The sequence below is a fragment of the Canis lupus genome, chromosome 1 (assembly GCF_003254725.2).
Source record: "Canis lupus dingo isolate Sandy chromosome 1, ASM325472v2, whole genome shotgun sequence".
Lineage (NCBI taxonomy): Eukaryota > Metazoa > Chordata > Mammalia > Carnivora > Canidae > Canis > Canis lupus.
The window spans coordinates 111,105,765-111,129,142 of record NC_064243.1 but is presented as its reverse complement, the minus strand read 5'-3'; the positions used below and the strand labels follow the sequence as shown (position 1 = coordinate 111,129,142).

At 45.6% G+C, this 23,378-nt stretch overlaps 1 long non-coding RNA gene and 2 pseudogenes across 1 annotated transcript; 2 read left to right on the top strand and 1 right to left on the bottom strand.

Annotated features, from left to right (window-relative positions):
- Positions 1 to 546: 546 nt before the first annotated feature.
- Positions 547 to 10,776, bottom strand: LOC112645349 (uncharacterized). Its single transcript, XR_007410491.1, has 3 exons — positions 10,527 to 10,776; positions 7,201 to 7,300; positions 547 to 751 (listed from the first exon to the last, which is right to left on the bottom strand). It is a non-coding gene; the product is annotated as an uncharacterized LOC112645349 (long non-coding RNA).
- Positions 9,850 to 19,477, top strand: LOC112645348 (eukaryotic initiation factor 4A-I-like; annotated as a pseudogene).
- On the top strand, positions 10,945 to 16,087 carry LOC118353823 (uncharacterized; annotated as a pseudogene).
- Positions 19,478 to 23,378: the final 3,901 nt, after the last annotated feature.

Here is a 23,378-nt window from a genome sequence, read left to right as displayed (position 1 = left end):
CTCAGACTGCTAAGTTTAGGTACTGGTGTGACTACTTAAAAATTGTGTGACCTTATACACATAGATGAATCTCTCTGCCTCTATTTTTTCATTGTTAAGTGAGGCTAATATTTGGAATGTTATGAATGAAAGACTTAATACATGTCAAGCAGTGGAAACTGTACCCTGCTCACAGTAACAACTCATGGATCTTTGTCTCACTAGTCTAATAGATGGTACACACACTCACAAAACCGTGAGAAACATAATTCTTAATAGTTACACACCAAAATCAATCCCCTGAGATCAAGAATAACACAGGAATGTCTACAATCAGGACGCTTGGGTGGCTCAGTGGTCGCCTTCGGCTTAGGGTGTGGTCCCAGGGTCCTGGCATCGAGTCCCACATCTGGCTCCCCATGAGGAGTCTGCTTCTCCCTTTGCCTATGTCTCTGCCTCTCATGAGTAAATAAATAGAATCTTTTTTAAAAAAGAATGTCTACTATCACATATTATCTATAATTATGGATTTTAGCCAGTGCAAGGAAACAATAATTAAACAAGGAGTAGAAAGGAAACTAATTATTTGCAGATATTATAATAAAATATAATATAAATAAAATATTAGAGGGGCACATGGGCAACTCAGATGGAGTCTTGATTTTAGCTCAGTCATGATCACGACCCAACTGGGGCTCCACACTGAACATGGCATCTGCTTAAGTTTCTCCCTCTACTTCTCTGTTTGCTCCTCCACCATTCCATGCTCTGTCTAAAAAATAAAAATAAATTTAAAAGATTTTAAATATTAGAATTATTAGGTAAATTTAAGTCACAACATACCATAAAATTAAAAATTCAATGATATTCTTATATACTAGCAACAATCACAATGTTAGAAGTAAAAGAATTTGTGAAAAGTTGGAAGTATCAAATAGGCAGAACTAAATCTAATGAAAGAAATGGGAAAAAAAAAAAAAAAAAAGAAAAAAAAAAAAGAAATGGGAGACCAAGGCAGCCTGGGTGGCTCAGCGGTCTAGCGCCGCCTTCAGCCCAGGACGTGATCCTGGAGTCCCGGAATCAAGTCCCAGGTCTGGCTCCCTGCATGGAGCCTGCTTCTCCCTCTGCCTGTGTCTGTGTCTCTGCCTCTCGTGCGCGCTCTCTCTCTCATTAATAAATAAATAAAATCTTAAAAAAAAAAGTGAGACCAACACAGAAAACAAAACATTACTGAAAGAAATTGCAGACCCAAATAAATGACAGACAGATAATCAAATCTCTCCAAGTTGATCTATAGATTCAGTACAATCTCAATACCAAGCAGGATGTGTGTGTTTAAAATGACAAATTGATTCTAAAATGTGCATAGATATTTAAAGGGCCAAGAACTGTGAAGACAATCTAGAACAACCAGAGGGGTTATGGTTACAAATACCAAACCTTTGATAAAAATACAGTTACTAATGGGATGCCTGCGTGGCTCAGTTGCTTAAGTGGTGGACTCCTGATTTCAGCTCAGGTCATGATCTCGGGGTTGTGAGATCAAGCTTTGTGTTCTGGCTTTGCTTTTCACTGGGAGTCGACCTGAGATTCTCTTTTCCTCTCCCTCTGCCCCTGATCTTAACTCCATAGTATGTAAAAAAAAAAAAAAAAAGCAGAAATTGACACTGTATAATCCACCAATTTTACCAGTTTTTTTCTAAAGATTTTATTTATTTATTCATGATAGATGCAGAGAAAGAGAGAGGCAGAGACACAGGCAGAGGGAGAAGCAGGCTCCTTGCCGGGCCAACGTGGGACTTGATCCTGGGTCTCCAGGATCAGGCCCTGGGTCAAAGGCAGGCGCTGAACCACTGAGCCACCCAGGGATCCCCAATTTTACCAGTTTTACAAGTACTTTTTTTGTGTGTATATATTTATATAATTTTATGTAGTTTTATGTAACTATTACTGCAATCAAGATACAGAGCTGTCCCATCACCACAGGCTCCCTGGTGCCTTTATAGACACACCCACTCTCACCATCCCTCACCCCTGGCAATCAATAATCTGTTCTCCGTCACTACAATTTTATTTCAAAAATGTTACATAAATAGAATCATACAGTGTGGAAGCTTTTGAGATTGGCTTTTATCATTCAGTATAGTGACCTGGAAATCCAACCCAATTGTTGCTTGTATCAATATTTTTTTCTGTTGACCTTAAAAGTAAAACTGTTATTTTACCAGCAAAAATGGGTTTACTCAGGAATAGCAGAGAATTGCAATTTGGGGCAGGCAAGTTGCAGCAAAAACCATAGGCTAGTCCAACAAATAAAGGAGAGGAATGTTATTTTATGGAGAAGGAGGAAGTTGGAAGAGATTATTTCAAAGGAAAGTCCATTGGACAAATGGAAGAGTCCGAGGTGAGGACAATCTTTCCTTAACTGGTCCGTGTCTTGTAGGAGATGCAGTGGATGCTACAAGATGCAAAGCAATCTTTCCCTGTTGGGATCCGTACAATTACGGATGAGGAGATACAAATCCGTACATTTCTTGATGAGGAGTGGGATGGTATGAGAGCGCCCCCTTCTGGCCTTCTGGCTCTATTTTAGTGAAGTTTCTTTTTATTAATTAATTAATACATTAATTTATTAATGCAGATTCGTATTCCATGGGATAGATGTACTACAGTTTGCTTAACCATGCACCTGTTAGGGCAGCCTGGGTGGCTCAGCGGCTTAGCGCGCCTTCATCCCAGGGCGTGATCCTGGAGACGCGGGATCGAGTCCCACATCAGGCTCCCTGCATGGAGCCTGCTTCTCCCTCTGCCTGTGTCTCTGCCTCTCTCTCTCTCTCTCTTTCATGCGTAAATAAATAAAATATTTTTAAAAACCATGCACCTGTTAGAAGACACTTGGGTTGTTTCCAGTTTTTATTTAAATTCAATTTGCCAACGTATAACACCCAGTGCTCATCCCATCAAGTGCCCTCCTTAAGTGCCCATCTCTCAGTTACCCATCCCCCTTCCACTGTTTCCAGTTTTTGATGTTACGAATAGAGCTGCTGTAAAGAGTCACATACAGGTTTTTGCATCAACATAAGTTTTCATTTCACTTCATTTATTCATAAGGGCTCAAGTGTGCAATATAAGTGCATATCTTGTTTTAAATGAAATTACCAAATACTCCTCTAGAGTATCCATGATGCCTTGTATTCCCACCAGCAACGTATGAGTAATTCAGTTTCTTTACATCCTCACTAGCATAGTGTTTTCACATTTTACATTTTGATCCACATTGTCTGAGAGCCTTCCAGAAAGTCTCTATGAACATACTCTCACAAAAGGTTCATGAGAAATGTACTTCCCTATCCTATTACCAAAGAGTTGACATTGTCAATTTCTCTGTGTCAAATATAAAGAAACAAAGAGAGGACAGATGTTGTAAAAGATACTCATGACCACTGACATTCTGGGAACTTGGATTTCTGTAAGGTTTTCTCCATTCCCTCAGTGGTAAAGGCTATTCACTATGCCAGGACTGTACAAATAATGCGGTTTATGCCAGACACTTGCTTTCCCTCTGGGTCAGGAATTTGAGCTCATTGCTAGGCAGAGCGTGCTGATGTGACCAGCCTGTAATAGAAATCTTGGGTATTGAGTGTGTCTAATGGGCTTCCCTCATAGACACACTTCACATGTGTTGTCACAATTTCCCTTGCTGGGGAATTAAGTGTGTTCTGTATGACTCCACATAGAGAGGACTCTTGGAAGCTTGGATTGTTTTTTTCCTAGACTTCACCCCATGAAATAAAGTTTCAGATAAACTAGACCAAAAAAAAGAGGGTGAAGGAGGGAAACGCTGAGCTTCCTTGATAGAGAACACTTGGCAGCATTGTCACAACCTCCCTCCCCAGCTGTTGTTGATCTTGTAAATGTTAGACCTGCTGATCAGGGCTTGAGTAAGCTTACAACGAGAGGGTAAACAGGGGGCTTTTAAAAATATTTATTTATTTGAGAGAGAGAGAGAAAGAAAGAGTAGGAGGAGGGAAGAGCAGAGAGAGGGAGAGAGAAACTCAAGCAGACTCTGTGCTGAGTGTGGAACCTGATGTGGGGCTTGATCTCATGACGCAGAGATCATGACCTGAGCCAGAGCCAAGAGTCAGAAGCTTAACCAACTGCACCACCCAGGGACCACCAAAGAGGGACTTTGAAAGACATAGCTTTGTATTTTGTGGCTATTGTACCTGGATGTATGATAAAAATTGATGCAAGTTTATATGCTTATAACCTAAACACTAGAGGGATCATTCCAATTGGGAAAGCTGCAGAGAATGTGTCATGGACCACACTCACTTGTTTCCTGCTGCCTGTGAGCAGGTTGAAATTTAAACTGAATGTTGGGGGATCCCTGGGTGGCGCAGCGGTTTGGCGCCTGCCTTCGGCCTAGGGCGCGATCCTGGAGACCCAGGATCGAATCCCACATCGGGCTCCCGGTGCATGGAGCCCGCTTCTCCCTCTGCCTGTGTCTCTGCCTCTCTCTCTCTCTCTCTGTGACTATCATAAATAAATAAAATTAAAAAAAAATGTTTAAACTGAATGTTGGTAACAGAATGAGTCTCTGTAACTGATGATTTCTGCTATGTGTCTTGCCTGTTGGAGCCTCTGGGGAAAGGGAAGCAACATGAAAAGAATGTCCATCTCCATGTGGAGATACAGTTTTGGAGCTTTCAAAAGGAGATTTTAGTTGCTAATGAGCTCTCAGAAAATCCGATGTCTGACCCTGAGAGGCAGATATTTCTCCAATCTTATGTGCATAGTTTTAAGAGGTCAGTTTGGACTCTAAGAATGACAAGGCAGAAAGGGCTTAGGACAGCTTTACTTGGGCTTGGGCACAGCTGTCTGACCCTTTAGTCTTAGCCTTGCTGCTCCCAGAGAAAAGCAGCTGGCTTTTCTGGAATGCTGAAAATCACAGATCCTCACTGCCTGGACCTGTCTCTCGGCTGAAACCTGATACTGTCTGCCTGAGTTGTTTCAGCCCCAGGATGTACTGTGCTGAATTGAAGTGGGATGGAATTGCTCCACTCAGGAAACTGGCTCAGACCATGTGACGCTTGCACTCCTCTGGGGAACCCTAAGCTGTGACAAAACCTTATGGATGCTCCTGCTTCTGGGTGTATAGCCAAAGGAAATGAAAGCTGTCTACCGAAGAGATGCTGCACCCTCATGTTTATCGCAGCATTATTCACAATAGTCAAGCTATGGAAACCACCTATGTGTCCACCAGCCGATGAATGGATAAAAAAGACATGGTGTATATAATGCAATGAAATTCAGCCATGAGAAAAAAAAGGAAGTTCTGTCATTTGGAACAGCATGGATAAACCTGGGGACATTATACTAAGTGAGATAAGTCAGAGAAAGACAAATACCATATGTATGTATGTGTATGTATATATACATATAAAATATATGTATATTTTTGTATACACATGTATATATGTATATAAAATATATATTTAAATATTTATTTGAAATATAGAGAGAGCATGAGTCCTCATCCTCAAGCTGACTCCCTGCTGAGCACAGAGCCTGATACAGGGCTGGATCCCAGGGCTCTGAGGTCATGACCTGAGCTGAAGCCAGGAGTCAGCCACTTAACTGACTGAGCCACCCAGGTGCCCCACCATATATTTTTTTGTATGCAGAATCTAAAAAAACAGACAAGTCATAAAAGCAGAGTAAAATATCAGTTCCCAGGGGCTAGCTGTAGGGGAATGGGAGTTGGTGAAGGCTACATCTGGAGTCCTATTACACAGTGCAGGAATTATAAACAACATAACTGTATTATAAACATTGAGCTTGCTAAAAGACTAGGTGTTAAATGTTCTCAACACTAGAAGAAATGATAATTATGTGACAACATGTTAACTAATGCTGCAGTGGCAATCCGATTGCTGTATAAATGTATCAAATCAATATGTTGTACATCTTGAATTTACACAATGTTATATGTCAAGTATGTCTCAATCAAAAAAATGTGGACGCTGCTGGACCCTCTGGATTGCATGGAAACACCTCCAGCAAAGGGCTTATTGCCTGATGGGGTCATCTGACACTGAGCTGCTGATCCACACTAGATGATGATACAGAGACTGATTGCATTCCTAGCTCGTGAGACCCATGTGTCAAATAGAAACACATCTGGACTTCTGTAAGGAGAGACTTCATTCAAGGGGACCTGCAGTAGGGAGAAGCCTCCAATTTCAGAAATCTGAAAGTGTCTCAAATTGAGACAGAAAAACAGTATTTATTTTCCAAGGCAGGGTAAGCAGGCACTTCATAGGGGAGGAGCAGGTGGCCAAAGCAGGGCTTCACAGAAACATTTTATGTCTTCAAAGACATCTCAAGATCTCCTTGAGATGCTAGAGAATGGTGGGCAAGGTAAGAAATCCAGAAGTAGCACCCAGAAAATGACTCCACTGCTCTCCAAATCCCCTGACCAGGGAACCTCAACAATCACCTAGCCCACACCACCAGCCCTGCCCAGTTTTGGGCTCACACATCCCCCCATTCATTTTACAGTCCACCCTTCATGTGTTTGAGGGACTGTTGATAGGAAGCTGAGGAAGAGCTGGTCACCTCTCAGGCATTGCAGGAGGTTAATTAATAAAATATCCCTGGAGGGTGATGGAAGACTTCATAAAGTCAACACCTGGGTAGGGTTTTGAGGGGCATGTGAAAATTCTCATACCTGCCCTTCAGAAATGAAGGGAGACAGCGCCTCTCAGGTGTAGACACTGGTCTGAGCAAAGTAGTGAGAGAACCTGACTCAAGAAAGACCTTTTCTAGAAAGTTGGGTATAGAAAAGGAAACCCTGCTGGATGTCATGGGCAAAACTGAGTCTAGGGGCACCAGACCTTTATTCCATCCAGTGGGTTTTTCTGGGTGACTCCCAGTTGCTGAGCAGAAGGCATCTATCTGATGGTCCTGGAGCCAGAGAGGGGAAGTTAGTTGGGAGGTAATGCCTCTCCAAGTAGGAAGGGAACTGAACCATGCAGGTGATACATCTCAGGTGCTTCTGATGTGCCCTGCATTATGCTTCACAACAACCCTATGTGGACATTACGATTATCTTCCTTTTACATGGACAAGGCACCAAAGCAGAGAGAGAGAGCAGGCCAGTGGCAGAACCTCAAAGATGTGGCTCTAGAAACCACCCCCTTCCCTATGTTTTATTACCTGGCAAACAGGGCATTTGTCAGCAGAAGCTTCCTCTTTTCTGCCTTTGTCCTCGACTTCTTGTGGTGAGCTGCACTGTGGACCCAAAGATGTCCATGTCCTTTTTTAAAAAAAGATTTTATTTATTAGAGAGAGAGAGGCAGAGACACAGGCAGAGGGAGAAGCAGGCTCCATGCAGGGAGCCCGACGTGGGACTCGATCTCGGGTCTCCAGGATCAGGCCCTGGGCTGAAGCCAGTGCTAAACCACCGAGCCACCCGGGCTGCCCAGATGTCTGTACCCTAATCCCCAGAGTGTGTATGTTCCTTTAAATGGCAAAAAGGACTTTGCAGGTGTGATTAACTTGAAGGTCTTGAGGAGAGTAGCATGGGTATCCAGGTGGCCCCAGTGAAATCAAAAGGGTCTTATAAGAGGAAGGCAGGTGGAGGGAAGGAGAAGTGTTATGCAACTGGCCTTGAAGATGGAGGAAGGGGGCGATGACAGTAGCTTCTAAAAGCTGGGGGAAGGTAAGAAACGCTTCTCCCCATGGAACTTCAGAAAGGAATCTGATCTGCTCAACACTTGATTTTAACTGTGTAAGAATCCTTTTGGGATTTGGATTTCTAGAACTGTAAGAAAATACATTTCCGTTGGTTTCAGTTAGCACAAAGTTAATTTCAACTGCCATCAGAAATGAATTGCCTCCTGGCCTGTCCTTTCACGGATTTGGTGAGCATCCCCTTTTCTCTGTATTTGTCTTTAGAGCAGCCCAGTGACAAATAGCAGAGGTTCTAGACTCAGAGCCAGATTCAAGTCCAGCCATGCCACTTCCAAGCTTTATGACCTGGATAACTTTGTCTCACTGACTCTCAGTCTTCTCGTTTGTTATATGGGAATGACAGTCATCAGAATCCTCATTCTTTAGGGAGAACTGATCTACTGTGCCAGATTTTACATAAATAAGCTCACAAAAACCCCCAAACCACTCTCTGGGTTGGGTTTTGCTATCACTACCCAAATATTGTTTTTTTAAAAAAGATTTTATTCATAAGAGACAGAGAGAGAGAGAGGCAGAGACACAGGCAGAGGGGGAAGCAGGCTCCATGCAGGGAGCCCGACATGGGACTTGATCCCAGGTTTCCAGGATCACGCCCTGGGCTGAAGGCGGTGCCGAACCGCTGAGCCACCTGGGCTGCTTCCCCCAAATATTGTTAAACAGGGAATCGAGTTTTTGTTTGACATGACAAATGAAAGTCAAAGTTTTCATTAGTCCATGAACAAGGAGGAATGTACCTTGGAGCCTCTTCTGGCTTCCAGAAGAAAATCCACCAGCAATTATTCCTTTTTATAAAACAAACATTAAAAAAAAAAAAAACCTACCATGCAACAATTAAAGCCACCAATCAGGATTTCATAGCTTTCAAAGGCAAAGTTCCCTGGTGTTCAGGTGTCTTACAAGCCCATTGGCAAAGATAACTTCATGAGGGGAAGAGCCTCTGCTTTTCTGCACCTGCCAGGAGATGGGGTGAGGGGACTCCCCAGCTCCCCTGCACCCTCTTGCAAGCAGAATTATAACCGCTTTCCTTCTCCCCACACATTTATTTTTAAAGATTTTATTTTTAAAAAATATTTATTCACGAGAGACAGGCAGAGACACAGGCAGAGGGAGAAGCAGGCTCCATGCAGGGAGCCTGACATGGGACTTGATCCTGGATCTCCAGGATAACACCCTGAGTTGAAGGCAGCGCTAAACCACTGAGCCACCTGAGCTGCCCTAAAGATTTTATTTATTCATGACAGACACACAGAGAGAAGCAGAGACTTGGCAGAGGGAGAAGCAGGCTCTCCGCAGGGAACTCGGTAGGAGGCTAGACCCCAGGACCCCAGGATCACAACCTGAGCTAAAGACATACGCTCAACCACTGAGTCACCCAGGTGCCCCCTCTCCCCACATGTTTAATCTTTGCAACTATCCTACAAGGTAGGCACATGTTTATCCTCCCCTTGCTGATGACCGAGTTAACGCAAAGTTATTTGACCAGGTAGCAGCAATGGTTATGATTTGAACTGGCGCATTTTGGTACCAGGGCCAAAGTACATGTTAGTGGCTCCCCTGCCCACACTGCCCAGGACCAGCATGGCCAGTCTGGGAGCTCTGAGAACAGTCGTTGGCACCATCAGACTCTGCTGTTCTCCTCCCAGGTGAAATTAGCGGTAGCTGGAATCCACACCCCCCTCACCAATCCATGTGGAGCTGTGTCTGTTTCATATAAGGGGCGCTTTTAAAAAATTTTCACAAAGATGCCACGTTGGCTAGAGAATTTCTGGCCTTTGTCTCATGACTTTTCCTTTCTGTAGTTCTGTCTTCTCATGACTCTGGCCTTCCCCTAGAAAAGGAGGAGACAATGACCACATTTCAGGTGAGTTCTTTTATCACCTTTTGTAATGAGTGGCCACCTCTTTTCTCAATATCCTGAAGAGTGAAGGATAACGCCAGATATTTAGTATCTTTAATATATCAGATATTTACTTTTTGATTTCATTCATGGTTCTCATTCTCACTTTTGATTCACAAATAGTGTAAAATTAATAATTCCTACGTTATTTGGTTTACAAATTAATTGTTTTCAATGCTCTTTTAAAAACCTTCATAACTGAGTTTCTAAGGATCATGTCTGCGAGGCGGGATTCCCAATCCAAAGACAATGGCCCCAATGGGATGGAGCCCGAAGGTGTCATTGAGAGTAACTGGAATGAGATTGTTGACAGCTTTGATGACATGAACCTCTTTGAGTCTCTTCTCCATGGCATCTACGCCTATGGTTTCAGAAGCCTTCTGCCATCCAGGTGTGGAGGCCGAGAGAATTAGAGCCATTTAAGTTTAACAGTGGCACAGGTACAGCCATTGTAGCTTCGGCAGCCATCTCAGGCCACCGTGACCAGGCCACTGTGACCAGGTACTGACCTCTACCTTACCCCGGCTACAGAAAAAACACAAAGCACGCTCTTATCAGAATAAGGAAGCAAGAGCTTGTGTGACCTCTTTACTGGAGATTCTCACATCCCCACCCTTACTGAAAAACCCCACCTTACCCCTAGACCAGCCCATAAAATCTAGCTGGAACCCCCCTCGGGGCCCAAGTCCCTGCTCCTCTGTGTCGGGTACACTAGGACCCAGGCTCGAGCTTGCTAATAAACCTTCGTGTGCTTGCATCGGTGTCGGCTCCTTGGTGATTTCTGGGATTCGCAATCTTGGGTGCAACATTTGGGGGCTCATCTGGATCTGAGAAACCCCTAAGACCCCATCCGGAGGGTCCCACGCGTGGTGAGCGCACTCAACCTTTCTACCTTTTGGCGCATATTCTCTGCGAGCTCTAGACTGTATTTCTACGGGTCGGAGTTCCAATGTGTATTAGGTTGACATCAGCTTAGGCGGACGCGCTGGCAGGCCGTAGCCCGGGGGTCTTGGGAGACGTCCCTTGCCCCCGCCGGGAGGACGAAGTCCCCATCTGTGAGGAGGGCCGGCTGCCAGCCCTTCGGTTTACTTTCTGTCTCCGCGGCCGCCCTGGAACGTTCGTTACTGTGTCCTTGTTAACTGTGTGTGCGCTTGTCTGTCTTACCGTGTCTTTGTTAACTGTCATAACTGTCTGCGCCTTGGTGTGGACTGAGGACATAATGGGGCAGACACAAACCACCCCCCTGTCCCTTATGCTCTCCCACTTCTCGCACGTTAGGGAAAGAGCTCACAATCTGAGCACAGACATACGGAGAGAAAACTTTCAAGCTTACTGCATGTCAGAATGGCCAACCTTTGAGGTGGGGTGGCCCCTACAAGGAACTTTCCACCTACCTGTTATCTTACAGGTTAAGTCCCTGATCTTCAGGGATAAATCTGATGGCCACCCTGACCAGGTGCCCTACATCCTGGCCTGGCAGGACATGATCAAGAATCCCCCTCCTTGGCTAAAACCATTTTCACCCCCCAAGGCAGGACCTACCAAGATTCTAGGCCTGTGAAAGGCCGAGAAGGACACTGACTCTAGGACCAAAAAGCCCCTTCATCTGGTCTTGCAGGATTCCTCCCCGGGGGACCTGGTTCTCCCACGGCCCTACCCTCCCCGATGCCCCCTTGCCCTCACATCAGAGGCACCGGGGGCTTCAGAAGGGGCGCCACCCCTCCCTGACGAGGGAGTTCCTGTGCACAGGCCGGCAGCGGGGACACACGGCCGGACCCACCGGGAGGCCCCCCCTCCTAATACAGGGCCGGCTGACTCCACCACCCTTCCCCTCTGCGCCATGGGACCCCCCCCCCCCCCCCGAGACTGGCGGACAGCCAATGTTATCCTGGCCGTTCTCCACCACTGATTTATATAATTGGAGAACCCAGAATGCAAAATTCTCTGATAATCCAAAAGATCTAATCAGGCTTTTAGATCCTGTTCTCTTTACCCACCTGCCTACTTGGGATGACTGCCGACAGCTCTTGCAGGTTCTCTTCACCAAAGAGAACAAATTCAGGTGGAAGCCCAGAAGTCTGTCCTGGGAGAGGACAGACAGCCAACTCAAAACCCAGACCTCATAAACGCTGCCTTCCCCTTATCCCACCCCACCTGGGACCACAACTTGGCTGAAGGTAAGGAGAGACTCCGGGTCCACCGCCAGACTCTCCTGGCAGGTCTCCAGGCTGCCGCGCACAAGCCTGCCAATCTGGCCAAGGTGTATGATGTGAGGCAGGGCAAGGATGAGAGTCCAGCCGCCTTCTTAGAGAAAGTCATAGAGGCTTTTAGGCAGTACACCCCTATGAACCCAGAAGCCCCAGAAACAAAGGCCGCAATTATCATGGCTTTTGTTAATCAGGCCGCTCCAGACATCAAAAGAAAATTGCAAAGAATAGACGAGAAGAGAAGAGCTTGCAGGACTTAATTGTAGCAGAAAGAGTTTATAATAATAAAGTCTGGAAGAGCAACAAATTAAACTAAGTGACTGGCAGGCTCGAAACCTGGTCAAGATTCTGCTGGCCACAACCATGGAAGACCCACAGGAAAGACAGAGGCACCTCAAAAATCTGGCTTTAGGGACAGGTAAGGAGGATGGCCCTGGTCCCCGTCGGGAATGCCCTAAACTGAACAAAAACCAATGTGCTTATTGTAAGGAAGAGGGCCACAGGGTTGAAAGACTGCCCTAATAAGAGACCTAAGGCCCCCGCCAAGATCTTGGAGATGGAGGACCTGGATGACTAGGGGAGTTGGAGTTTGGCACCCCTCCCCGAGCCTAGGGTAACCCTCAGAGTGGAGGGGCAACCATGGAATTCCTAGTGCACACTGGGGCACAACACTCAGTTTTATTACAACCCCAAGGGAAATTGGCAAGCAAGACTTCATGGGTGCAAGGGGCCATGGGCACCAGACAGTACTCATGAACTACCCAAAGAACTGTGGGTCTCGGCATGGGCCGGGTATTCCACTCCTTCATAGTCATTTCTGAGCGTCCCTACCCGTTGCCAGGTTGGGACTTGCTCACCAAGATGGGGGCACAAATCCCCTTCTACCTCAAAGGGGCAAAAATCCTAAACGAGGAGGGGCACCCAATTCAGGTGCTTGTCCTGAGTTTAGAGGACAAATACCGTCTCCATCAAATGCCCTCAGCCCCAATGACTGACATTGATCATTGGCTACAGGAATTCCCCAAGCATGGGCAGAAACTGGGGGAACTGGGTTGGCCTGGCACCGACCGGCCATATACATAGAACTAAAGCCGGGGGCCGACCCTGTCAGGGTCCGCCAATACCCCATGCCTCTCGTAGCCATGTGGGAATCACACCCCATATACGGCGACTACTGGCCTCGGGCATATTGAGGCCTTGCCAGTCGGCATGGAACACTCCCTGCTGCCGGTGCAGAAACCACACTCTAACGATTACAGGCCAGTCCAGGACTTAAGGGAAGTCAACCGGCGAGTAAAGGATATGCACCCCACGGTCCCAAACCCATATACCCTCCTCTCCACCCTGCCTCCAGACAAAACTTGGTATACAGCATTAGGTTTAAAAGATCCCTTTTTCAGCCTGCCTTTAGCACCCAAGAGCCAAGACCTTTTCGCCTTTTAATGGACGCACCCCGAGAAAGGCATCAATGGCCAGCTCACCTGGACTCGACTACCACAAGGGTTCAAAAATTCACCGACCATCTTCGATGAGGCCTTACACGAAGACTTGGGTGAGTTGTGTTCCGAACACCCTCATTTGACCTTATTGCAACATGTAGATGATATCCTGTTGGCGGCAGAGGACCGGGACACGTGCCTGCGAGGCACCAAGGACTTGCTCCAGACCGTAGCGGCCCTAGGATACCGGGCCTCCGCTAAAAAAGCCCAGATCTGCAGAACAGAGGTGAGCTACCTTAGGTACAAATTAAAGGATGGACAAAGATGGTTGACGGATGCACAGAAGGAAACCATCCTGAGGATCCCACAGCCGAAACAGTCCGCCAGGTACGTGAATTCCTAGGGTCAGCAGGATTCTGTCGATTGTGGATTCCAGGTTTTGCCAAGATGGCCAGACCCCTCTATGAGGCCACCAGGCACCAGCAAAATTTTGAATGGACAGAGGCCATGAACAAAGCCCTTAATGACCTTAAACAGGCCTTGCTGTCTGCCCCGGCTCTCGGGTTGCCCGACTAACCAAGCCCTTCTACCTGTACGTGGGCGAGAAAGACAAGGTGGCAGAAGGGGTCCTTGTCCAGTACATAGGTCCCTGGAAGAGACCCATAGCTTATCTCTCCAAAAAGCTGGACACGGTAGCTGCTGGATGGCCCCCATGCTTAAAAATTATTGCCGTGGTGGCCACTATGGTCAAAGACGCAGACAAGCTGGCCATGGGGCAAGAACTGCATGTTCCCACCCCACATGCTATTGAAGGGGTACTCAAACAGCCCCCAGACACTGGATCAGCAATGCCCGTCTGACCCATTATCAGAGCCTACTGCTAAACCCCACCAGGATTTTATTCAAGCCACCGACAACCCTGAATCCAGCAATGCCACTCCCTAACCCAGACTGGGGACCCCTCCCCCCCGCATGATTGTCAAGAAATTTTGGCACAGGTGCACGGAGTCACCTGGCCGATCTCCAGGACCAGCCACTGCCGAACACGGATGCCACGTGGTATACAGACGGCAGCAGTTTTGTCCGAGAAGGAATCAGATATGCGGGGGCAGCCGTAACCACGGAAACAGAGACCATCTGGGCAGAACCACTGGCAGCCGGAACGTCAGCTCAACGGGCAGAACTGGCCGCACTGGCCAAGGCGCTGACCATGGGAGAAGGTAAACGAATAAACATCTACACCGACAGCAGGTACGTCTTCACCACCGCTCACGTCCACGGAGCCCTTCATATATAGAGAGGGCTTCTGACAGCAGAAGGAAAGACTGTTAAAAACAAAACAGATCCTTGAACTCCTGGGGGCCCTCTGGCTGCCCAAGGCCCTAGCCATCATCCATTGTCCGGGACACCAAAAGGCAGACACACCAGTAGCCAGGGGAAGCTGGCTAGCTGACCCAAAAGCAAAGGAGGCGGCCCTTTCAGTGACCCAGGTCTTAACAACCACACTACCCAATCCGGGGGCAGCGACCCTGCCCGACACCCCCAACTATACTGATGCTGACTTACACTGGATCAAACGCTTGCTTATGACCCAGTATTTGCGTGGCTGGTGGAGGGCCGCGGACTCCAGCATCAATCCTGCCAGAGGAACTAGGATGATGAGTCCTATCCAAAACGCATCGGAGCACTCACATGGGAACAAGGAAGATGGAAGACCTCATACGACGTGCAAAGATCACTATTAAGGACTCTTGAGCAAAGATCGAGCAGATTGTGGCAAGCTGCCACACATGCCAATTAATCAATGCCACTGCCCATGGATCTAACCCGGGCATCTGGCTCCGGGGGGACCACCCAGGAGCCTACTGGGAAGTGGACTTCACTGAGGTAAAACCTGGAAGATACGGATACAGGTATTTACTAGTGTTTGTAGATACTTTTTCAGGGTGGCCAGAGGCATTTCCCACCAAACATGAAATAGCACAGACCGTGACCAAGAAACTGCTGGAAGGCATCTTACCGAGGTATGGTTTTCCTGTTAAGATTGGATCAGACAACGGACCAGGATTCGTCTCTAAGGTAACACAGGGAGTGGCACTAGTACTTGGGGCAGATTGGGAATTACATTGTGCATATAGGCCGCAAAGCTCAGGACAGGTAGAGAGGATGAACAGAACATTAAAAGAGACCTTAACTAAATTAGCCCTGGAGACTGGTGGGGACTGGGTGACTCTCCTCCCCTTCGCCCTATATAAGGTACAAAACTCCCCATATAAGATGGGACTTACCCCCTACGAGATCATGTTCTGTTTTCCTCCACCTATTATCCCCAATTTAAAACCTGAGGTGCTTGTTGAATTTGATGATCAACAACTTCTTTTCTTGCTCCAAATGTTACAAAGAGCCCATGAACAGGTATGGCCTAAGCTGAAGGCCCTCTATGAAACTGGGCCAACCCCTGACCCCATCGATATCGACCAGGCGATTAGGTGTACATGCAGGGACATCAGCAACAGAAACTCCAACCTCGCTGGAAAGGACCCTACATTGTGATCCTGACTACACCCACGGCTCTCAAGGTCGACGGGATAACTCCCTGGGTCCACTACACTCACATCTGGCCAGCTGATCCACATGCCATCCTCAAAGACTTTGTTCCAGAATGGCAGAGTCAACCCGACAAGGACAATCCCCTAAAGCTAAGACTGCATTGTTCTCATGTACCCTGCTAATGTTACTTGCACTGTATCCCCTCACGGCTAAAACCAACTCTCATCAACCACTAAATCTAACCTGGTAAATCCTCACCCCGAGTTCTATGGAAATAATAACCCAGCTGTCAGGAATACACCATAGGGGAACCTGGTGGCCCAATCTAACCTTTGACTTATGCAACCCAGACGTTTCAGGGCCCACCACGGCCCCTCGGCTCTACTTGGCCAAGTACCTGGATGTGTCAGCGTGTGGAGCTTAATTTCCCTCTCTGCCACCTGCTTTTACGCATGCCCGGCCCCCTCTCTGTCTGACCATAATAAGGTCTCCAAATGTGGAGGCCCCGAGGATTACTTCTGTAAAACATGGGGTTGCGAACAAACTGGGACATGTTATTGGCTGTCACAGGATCCAGATGGCCTTATAAAAATCCAATGAAATCCACGGGCCCCTCATGCTCGGGCAGCACGGGAGCAAACTCCCATCTCCTCTGTAACTCGGTCACCATTTCCTTTATGGAGGTTGGGAAACAATACAAACTGGGGAATAGGACTCCTATGGGGACTCCGGCTTTATCTACACAGGCACAATTATGGAGCCCAATTCATGATCAGGCAACTTGAAAAGCCTGTAAGTCAAACTCAAGGGGTAGGCCCCAACCCTGTGCTAGTGCCAACCCAATCTCAGGCAAAAACAAGGCCACCAGTGGTCAAAACTGCAGTACCCTCTTTAAAATCCTCCTGTAACCCCTCCAGTCGGGATACCCCAGTTCTGACTTGCCTTCCCTTCGACCCCTCTCAGCACCCTCTTTTGACCCTAATGTCCCGGGCTTACAAATTCCTCAATGCAACTAAGCCCACTCTTACCCAATCCTGCTGGCTGTGCTATGACATCTGCCCCCTCTTCTATGAAGGAATTGCAATAACAGGTCAATATAAAACAACCTTCAGTCCCAATGACTGTAGATGGCAGCAAAAGACTCAAGGACTCACTTTACAATCAATATCAGGTCAGGGGCTCTGTATAGGACCCCCTCACCCCAATACCAGTCCCTATGTAATGATATCAAATCTATATCCAGCCAGGACTACCACCTACCTCCTCAAAATGGTTAGTGGGAATGTTCTACAGGCCTAACCCCCTGTTTTCATGGCTAGACAATCAGACAAAGGGCTTCTGTGTATTAGTTCAACTACTTCCTAAAATTATTTATCACTCAGATGAGCAGGTGCTTCAATGGTTCAATGCAGGTACCCACAAACGAGATAGAAGAGAGCCCATCTCAGCTGTCACCATTGCTGCACTGTTAGGACTTGGGTTAGCAGGTGCAGGGACAGGTATCACCTCACTAGCCGCACAGAACTCCCACTACGACAGTCTTAAAGCAGCAATTGATCTAGACATAGAACGGATAGAAACCTCTATCTCCCGCCTCCAAGATTCCCTAACATCCTTGTTCGAGGTTGTCCTTCAAAACAGAAGAAGATTAGACTTAGTCTTCTTACAACAGGGAGGGTTATGTGCTGCCCTAAATGAAGAGAGCTGTTTCTACACTGACCACCCAGGGATAGTCTGTGAATCTATCGCAAATGTCAGGGAAAGTTTGGTTAAGCGAGAATGAGAACAGCAACAAGGCTGGTTCAAATCCTGGTTCAATCGTTCCTCCTGGCTCACTACCTTGTTGTCCACCATAGCCGGGCCCCTCATAATCCTCCTCCTCACCTTTGGGCCCTGCATTATCAATAGATTAGTTACTTTTGTCAAAGACAATGAGTACAGTCCAGCTTATGGTACTTAGATAACAATACCAACCACTAGACCTTGTTACTGAGACCAACCTGGACCCATGATTGGATCCTTCTTTAGGTTCCCCTGAGAGGGGGAAATGTGGAGGCTGAGAGCACTGGGGCCATTCAAGTTTAACATTGGCACAAGTACAGCCATTGTAGCTTCGGCAGCCATCTCAGGCCACTGTGACCAGGTACTGACCTCTACCTTACCCCGGCTACAGAAAAAAAAAAAAAAAAAACACAAAGCACGCCCTTATTGGAATAAGGAAGCAAAAACTTGTAAGACCTCTTTACTGGATATTCTCCCACCCTCACCCTTACTGAAAAACCCCACCTTACCTCTAGACCAGCTCATAAAAACCCAGCTGTAATCCACCTCAGGGTCCAAGTCCCTGCTCCACTGTGTCGGGTATACTTGGACGCAAGCTCGAGCTTGCTAATAAACTCTTGTGTGCTTACATCGGTGTTGGCTCCTTGGTTTCTCGGATTCGCAATCTTGGACACATCACAGGAGCAAGCTATGCTTCCTTGTATTAAGGGTTATGATGTGATCGCTCAAGCCCAATCTGGGACTGGGAAAACAGCCACTCTTGCCATATTGATTCTGCAGCAAATTGAATTGGATCTAAAGGCTACACAGGCCTTGGTCCTGGCACCCACTAGAAAGTTGGCTCAGCGGATAAAGAAGGCAGTTATGGCATTGGGAGATTACATGGGTGCCTCCTGCCATGCCTGCATCGGGGGGACCAATGTATGTGCTGAGGTGCAGAAGCTTCAGATGGAGGCTCCCCATGTCATGGGCACCCCAGGTCATGTGTTTGACATGCTGAACCACAGATACCTGTCTCCCAAATACATCAAGAGTTTTTGTACTGGACAAAGCTGATGAAATGTTAAGCCATGGATTCAAGGACCAGATCTATGACATATTCCAGATGCTCAACAGCAACATCCAGGTGGTTTGGTGTCTGCCATGATGCTTTCCGACGTGCTTGAGGTGACCAAGATGTTCATGAGGGACCCCATTCAGATTTTGGTCAAGAAGGAGGAGTTGACCCTGGAGGGTATCCACTTCAACGTGGAGTGAGAGGAGTGGAAACTGAACACTGCGACTTCTATGAGACCCTGACCATCATGCAGGTGGTCATACTCATCAACACCCGAAGCAAGGTGGATTGGCTCACCTAGAAGATAAACACCTGAGACTTCACTGTGTCCGCCATGCACCGAGACATGGACCAGAAGGAACAAGATGTTATCATGAGGGAGTTCCACTCAGGCTCTAGCAGAGTATTGATTACCAATCACCTGCTGGCCAGAAGCATTGACCGTGACCTTTCCACCAACAGGGAAAACTATATTCACAGAATCTGTCATGGTGGATGATTGGGCCGTAAGGGTGTGGCTATTAACATGATGACAAAAGAAGACAAGAGGACTCTTTGAGACCTTGAGACCTTCTACAACACCTCCATTGAGGAGATGCCCTTCAATGTTGCTGACCTCATTTGAGGCACGGTCTTGCCACCTAGCCTGACACGGGCCTTGGTCTGGGGGGCAGAAGAGGAGCAGGAGTGGGGAGGGAAGGGAGCCAAGGGATGGACATTTTGTCATTTTTCCTTTTCTTTGAATAAATGTCACTTTTTGAGGCAAAAAAAAAACTTTATAACTGCAGTTGCAGTTATAGACAATGTATGATTTTGACTGGTGCTTTCTTTGCCTATTTATTATATCCACTTTGTTATTTTTTAAAAAAGATTTTATTGGGATCCCTGGGTGGCGCAGCGGTTTGGCGCCTGCCTTTGGCTCAGGGCACGATCCTGGAGGCCTGGGATCGAATCCCACGTAGGGCTCCCTGCATGGAGCCTGCTTCTCCCTCTGCCTGTGTCTCTGCCTCTCTGTCTCTCTCTGTGTAACTATCATGAATAAATAAATAAAATCTTTAAAAAAAAAAGAAAATTAAAAAAAAAAGATTTTATTTATTTATTCATGAGAGAGACAGAGAGAGAGGCAGAGACACAGGCAGAGGGAGAAGCAGGCTCCTAGCAGGGAGCCCGATGTGGGACTCAATCCTGGGTCCCCAGGATCACGCCCTGGGCTGAAGGCGGTGCTAAACTGCTGGGCCACTGGTGCTGCCCTCTTATATCCACTTTGAAACGTAATTCCATGTAATTCATACCATGTAATTCACCCATTTAAAGTGTAAAATTCAGTGGTTCTTGGTATATTCAGGTATGTGCAACTATCCCCACGATTTTAGAACCTTGTCATCACCTCTAAAAGCAACCCTGTACCATTCAGCTATCTCCTCACCCCCTCATAAAAATAGAATCCTCTAGTATGTAGCCCTTTATGACTGGCTTCTTTGATTTGGTATAATGGTATGTATCACTGCTTCCTTTTCATGACCGAGCAATATTCCATGGTATGGATGTAGCACATTTTGTCCATCATTTGGATGGTTTCAACCTTCTGGCTATATTATTTATAATACTGTTGTAAGCATCTGTGCACATGCTCTTTTACATGGACATCTGTTTTCATTTCTCCGGGGTATTTCTCTTGGGTAGAGATGGAATTGCTGGTCATAGGGTAACTCTGTGTTGAACCATTTGAGGAACTGCTGGACTGTTTTCCAAAGTGGCCATACTATCTCACACTGCCACCAGGAGTGTATGCTATTTACAGTTTCTCCACATCCTTTTAGTTTATTTCCAGCCTTTGTCACTTAGGAATAAAGCTGCCATAAATGCTTGCATGTAGTTTTTGGATGTGTGTCTGTTTTGGGTAACTACCTAGGAATGAGATTGCTAGATCTTAAGGTAAGCTTTAGTTAGTTTTATTACAAACCATCAAATTATTTTCCAAGTGCTATTATATTTTGTGCAACAGTTGCAGTTCTCAATAGAACTTATTTTCAAATTTGGTTTTTAATTTGATCCATTCTAATAGATCTGTAGTAGTATCTCATTGTAGTTTTAATTTGCATTTTTCTAGGACTAAAGATATTGAGCATGTCCATGGGATTACCATTTCTGCATCTTTTGAAAGTGTTTGAACATATTTTTTTTCCATTTAAAAAATAAATCCTTTGTCTTCTAAGACCTCTTGGTAAATTCTGGATGTAAGTTCTTTATCAGCTCATCATACATCTTCTCTCACTAGGTAGCTTAACATTTAAATTCTATAACAGTGTTGTGAGAAGTTTTTAATTTAATGAAATTGAATTAATCAAGTTTTTCTTCTGTTTCATCCTTTGTGTGTCCAGTATAAACCTTTGGATAATCCTTGTTTATAAAGTTTCTATGTTTCCTTGTAAAAGTTTCATACCTCCAGTTTTACATGTAAGTCTATGATGCTTCTTAGTAATTTCATAAATATGGTGTGAAGGATGAAGGTTCATATATTTTAACATAGGGTTTGATTATTTAAGTACAATTTGCTCAAAGACTGCCCTTTCTCCATTGAATTACTTTGGTACCTTTATCAAAACTTAATTGACAGTTATGTGTGGTACTAGTTATGGGCTCTCTGTTGCAATGAGCTATATATCTATTTCCATGCTAATAGCAACCTGTCTTGATGGTCGTAGCATTAGAATAAGTCCTGGAATTAGGTCGTATGAATTTTCTAACCTCATTCTTTCTCAAAAGAGCAACTGTTTGGAGCTCAGTAGAATGTGGCTGCTTTCTATCCCTTAGCCAGAATATCCCTGATAAACAAAATTGGCCGAACCTGAGGTGGTCATCTTAGCACTGATGCCCTGGCCAGCAAGTGGCCCATCTTTATGTTTATCACCAACTATTGGACCATTGCTTAAAAATTATCCTTTCTAGGATGAAGGACTTTGGAAATCTCCTACCACAGATAAGTGAAATGTGAAATTTCAGATTTGTGAAATGTGTAACTGTCAGCAATTTGGCAACTATCTATTACTATTACACCAACATTAAAAATATTTTCATCAGCTTTTCCTATATTTAATGTTAGGTTGTCTATTTTTTTAAAAAAGATTTTATGTATTTATGAAAGATAGAGATGCAGAGACATAAGCAGAGGGAGAAGCAGGCACCCTGTGGGGAGCCTGAACTGTGACTCAATCCCAGGACCCTGGCATCATGACCTGAGCCAAAGACAGATGTTCAACCACTGAGCCACCCAGGTACCCCTAATGTTAGGTCTTCTATGTATATAAAACGTTTTTATGTGTGAGGTCCTTTAGTAAGGCCTGTTCCTGTCTTTATAAATTTTTTATCTTGCCCTCATACCATAAGGACTAAAAACCAGATGGAAAGTCCTCTCCTGGGACCCATTTGAGCCTAAACTTTTACCATCCCCAAAATCTTTCCTGAATATTCAGGGATGGATAATCTCTGTTCTCCCTCTGATCCTCTTTGGGAAATTAGTGTTCCAGGACCATCCTCACAGACCGTGTGGACTGCCAGAAAGGGAAACAAAACTTTACTTAGTAAATAATTACTCTTGGACATCATAAAACCAACACTGTATTAGTTTGCTGTGGCTAACATTAGCAAAATATCACAGACTGAGTGGTTCAAAAAACAGATTTATTTTCTCTAGAGGCTGGAAGTCCAAGAGCAAGGTGTAGGCAAGTTTGCTTCTTTTGAGGCTTCTCTCCTGGACTTGGAGATGATGCCTTCTTACTCTGTCCTCACATTGTCTTCTCTTCGTGCTGAGCATGTCTGGTGTCCCTTTGAGTATCCAAGTTTTCCCATCTTATAAGGACATCCATCCCCAAAGACTTCATTTTAGCTTCATCACCTCCGTTATTTGAAAATATAGTCAAATTCTGAAATACTGGGTGTTAGGACTTCAAAATATGAATTTGTTTGTATGGCTGTATGAGTGGATGGACACAATTCAGCCCATAGCAATGCCATATCCCATAACAATGAAACCAGACATGGCAATAAATCATAATACAGGCCAAGGAATCTCAACATCCTACAACAAAGCCTATCAGATGCAGCTGCACACCATTCTGTTTAGTGTTGGTCTGGTTACTACTGATTTGGATGTGTCCATTGGTTTGTAACCAGGAGACTCAAATCCTCCAAGTTAACCAGTTTTAACCAGACATAGTAAATGCTGGAGCTTGCATGCCATCAAGTTTGTCTAATACAAGCCCTACAATCTAAAGACCTTACCTATAACTAACCAATCCAACAGTTGAGGTAAAGAACCCTGAGTAATTGGCCAAATTAGAAGGCTTGCCTATGGGCTAATGATGGATAGTTCAATTGGCGAGGAACATACACTCAAATCAGGTTATATGATTTAGAATATATTTGCATGCAGCAGGACTCCTTCCTTGCTCCTTGTGCTCCTTCGTTGCACACAAATACCGCTAATTTTTACATATACTTTATCAAACTGTTCATACCCTCCCAGAACATAGCAGCTAGACCTGCCACCTTGACCCAAGAAAGATGTTATGGTCTGTTGTCTTTTTGATGGCAATTGTTTCCTGATCCATTGACTTTAACATACTTCAATTACTCCATCATTAGTACACTGTACTTTAAAATAGGTGTCTATGTCATCTGTAAATAGTTTTATTTCTTTCTAGTCTGTA